The 3,776-nt window shown below is 39.2% G+C and overlaps 1 non-coding gene across 1 annotated transcript; it reads right to left on the bottom strand.

The window, feature by feature from the left end:
* Nucleotides 1-1,257: 1,257 nt before the first annotated feature.
* LOC122096170 lies at nucleotides 1,258-1,383 on the bottom strand. Its single transcript, XR_006145263.1, has one exon. It is a non-coding gene; the product is annotated as a U6atac minor spliceosomal RNA (small nuclear RNA).
* Between the last annotated feature and the right edge of the window lie 2,393 nt (nucleotides 1,384-3,776).

The raw sequence follows: 3,776 nt of genomic DNA on the forward strand, positions 1-3,776 counted from the left end.
GGTCTCCCAAATCATCTAGAAATGAGTTAAAGTCTATGAGAAAATGTATGTAGGCTATGTGCAAATACAAGTCCATTTCATATAAGATCTTAAATATGCACAATTTTAGGAATCCACAACAACTATCTCTCCACCACTTCCCTAAGGATACTGAGGGGTGCTGTGCTGGTTTCTGCTATTGTTTCTTGTTTATTTCATTCTTCTATTTTTGGTGGCTACTGGGTTTGAAGCCATGTTTATGACCCCATAATTTAATTGAAAGTTTGGTTTGTTCTTTAGAAGTTCTGCTGAATGATCTCAGGCAGAAGATGGTGTCCTTATGCCAGGATGGGATGAAGGTGATCTAGAACTCTCCGAAGACCTGAACTCAAGACCTCCGACTCTTCAGAAATGTCAGCTCCTCCAGGGAAAAGAGTTGTCTGCTAGATGTCATCAAAGGCTGAGCACTTAAGCCCAGTGGTCCAGGAGAACAGAAACAGAGGATCCTAGTGTTTCCATTTGTGTTCAGTGGGAAGATACTTGTGAGACGCAATTGTAGCATTTTCCAGATCCAGGCCCCTTTTGATTTTCTTGAGGTCATATAAAAAAACCCCAAACCTCTGGGTACTTTATAACCTATATGAGAAGTCACGGAGCCCCAGTAAGCACTGATGTTGACATTTTAATGGGTTTACTAAGTGGAAGTTGTGAGCCAAGTTTAATTTGTTTTAAAGAAAGCAACAGGGCGATTCATCTTGCCAGACAAACACCTCTTACAATGATTAAAATACAGGACCCTGAGCGTTTATTATGCTAGTTAAAAATGTTTTATGCCAATAATGAGGCTTGAACTCTGGGCTCTGTACGCTCACTTGGCTTTGTTTTACACATAGCTGGCACTCTGACTTGAGCCATGCCTCTAGTCTAGCTTTGTGCTAGTTAATTGGCGATAGCGTCTCAGGGACTTCTCTGCCCTGGCTGATTATGATCTGTGAGTGTCAGATCTCAGCCTCCTGAGTAGCTAAGATTACAGGTGTGAGCCACTGGCACTTGACTTTTCTTAAGCTAGTGTTTCAGAACTGTGTGTGTGGCTATATTAATTGGATTCACTCCACTGTGAAGTTCTCAGTTCCATGGATTGCTGATGCTTAGATAGAAATTCAGTACTGTTGGTGCTGCCAGTGGGCTGGGAAATAGATGTGTTGTGGTGGTTAGCTTTTGTTGTCTTTTGGTTAATTGGAGATAAGAATCTCAGGGACTTTCTTGCTTGGGTTGGATTAAAAACAATGGTTAGAAGCCAAAAAGTAGGTGGCCGTGCCTTAACTATATTTATGTTCTCAGGCCCAACAGCTTATTCCATCCTTGTCCAAAGGAGTGCTAATGTTATCTCCATTCACACAACATTCACCCCAGCTAGTTTGTTTGTTTGTTTATATTTCTTTAAGTAGTTGTAAGAAAGAGTTGCCATTCACAAGAGCAGTTTATGAATACAATGCATCTTGATGATTGTCACCCCTTGGAACATTCCCACGCACTCCTCCCCATCCACCCCTTCCCTTACTTATCTTAATTTTAGGTTATGTATTGAATTCTTTTTGCTTTTTGACAAAGCAGTTTATATGTACAATGCATCTTGATCTGTGTCATCACCTCCACATCTTTACCTCCCTTTGACTCACCCCTTCCCCTGTAGTTCTCAATTCTGTGCTAGAAAAATGAGAGGCAGAAGGGGGAGAAAGCAGGCAAGAACCACCTCAGCTAGTTTTAAGAGAGAAAGAACCCTCCACACTACAGCACAGCACAGACTAGTCACGTGGGCTGGAGTGAGTGCTTGGCTATGTGACAGAAGCAAGAAAATGATTTTCCTACCTAGCCTCTAAGAAACTCCTCCTGTTCAAGACCCACATGATGGAGGGACCTATGAGAGAGGTTTTGTGTGTTTCTTAAAACTTCCTAACTCACTTGAATCTCACATTATGAAAGCCATGGAGCTCCATGCCCCAAAGAAAAGCTGCCAAACACCAAGTACTCGATCCTCCCTTGATTCTCCTAGTTTTCTCTTAGTCAAGTTGCTGGGCTGGCAGGATGTGTGGGGCTGGCTGGCTTCATATTCACAGCTCCGTTGAATCTTCACTGTGCTGTGCTTGTTCTGAGTAACTTATTAGAAAGTAATTAAGGAGGAGGCTGGCAAGCCTGCAGAAATAGCATCTCTAACCCCATGTGTGTTCTGGGGAAATGACATAAGTAAACACTAAGGAAAGAGCCAAGCGTAGTGGCACATACCTGTCTTCTCAGCTACTCAGGAAGTGGAGAGGGGAGGATCTTATTCTGGGAAAAAGCATAAGACCCAATGTGAAAAAAACAAAACCAAACAAAACCCACCCAACTAAAACCAAAAGAGCTTCGGGAAGAAGAGAAGCTTCAACCAAGAGATATTTATTTATTTATCGTTTATTTATTGTATCATGGTTTCCTTTGCAAAAAAGGAAAGTCAACAGAATATGGTTTTTGCTTAAAAATTATTCAATTTTGTTCACACCTCTGCCCAGTTCCACAGTAAGCTTTTCAACTACATAAGACAGTGAGACTTCAATGCTCACCATTTTAATTAGGTTCATTGATTGCCCCAAAGCTGAGCTTAGAACTTAAGAGACAATCTGTTAGCATGTCTAAGTCTTTACACATAGTTTGTTTTCTGTTTTTCCCTCTTATAAAACATGATGCAAGATGGGTGCTAGTGGCTCATGCCTATACTTCTAGCTACTCAAGAGGCTGAGATCTAAGGACTGTGTTTCAAACCTAGTCAGGGAAGGAAGGTCCATGAGGCTCTTATTTCTAAATAAGTGTCAAAGATGGAAGTGGAACTATGGCTCAAGTGATAGAGAGTACCAGCCTTGAATGAGAGGGCTAAAGGATAGCACCAAGGCCTAGGACTGGCACCAAAAACCTACAAACAAAACTATTGCAAAACAGCACTACAATGCAAAAGAAGAATCTGCTTTTTAAAATAAATACCATATTACTCAAAGGGTCACTTTTTTAATATTGTTATGGTTCTTTTGGTCCTGTTTGTGCCATGTAGAGAGCATATAGCTTTACAAAAGTTTTTGTTGAGTCATCCAACTATGGAAAGTTTGATTTTCTGCTGTTTTCAGTCAGCTTTGTGTTACAGATGGCTTTTTCATGTGTAATGTTTTATACCTTTCTCTGATGATTGCACTTTGGGCCATTTTATATTTAAATATTTGTAGATAATGTTGGAAGAACACGTTCTCTTTATTTTTCCACCATTTTTCTTTTGTATTTTCCCAGATTTGATTAGTGATAATAAATTACATATCTAAAAGAATTTCTAGTTCTGTATATAATACCTAATTTGATCTCATAATTTTGTGACAGCTGTATGATTATTACAATTTTACAGATGATATGAAAGAGTAATTTTTATCTTTTTAATTTTTAATAAAAACCTACATTATTCTTAGACTCCTTAAAGACACTTCCAGTTCTGTAGGAGTTTTTAAGGGTCCTCTACCTACAATTACAATGCCATTAGCTTGTTGTGTTTAAGTTACACACACTTCCCTTCTAATTTTTTTTCAGTACAAGATTTTAAACATAGAGCCTCTCTTCCACTAGCAAGGAGACATAGTAACCATACCCTTTTCAGTGTACAAATTCATGTCTTTGCATCAACTACCTCCTTAAGGAATAATGAGTTGGTAAATGTGGGCATTCATTCCCAAATATTCACAGATTAGTTCCTCTATAATGTGTTCTGTTGATAAAATATTCAA

This window comes from Dipodomys spectabilis, unplaced genomic scaffold (assembly GCF_019054845.1).
Source record: "Dipodomys spectabilis isolate Male_0828 unplaced genomic scaffold, ASM1905484v1 ptg000365l, whole genome shotgun sequence".
Lineage (NCBI taxonomy): Eukaryota > Metazoa > Chordata > Mammalia > Rodentia > Heteromyidae > Dipodomys > Dipodomys spectabilis.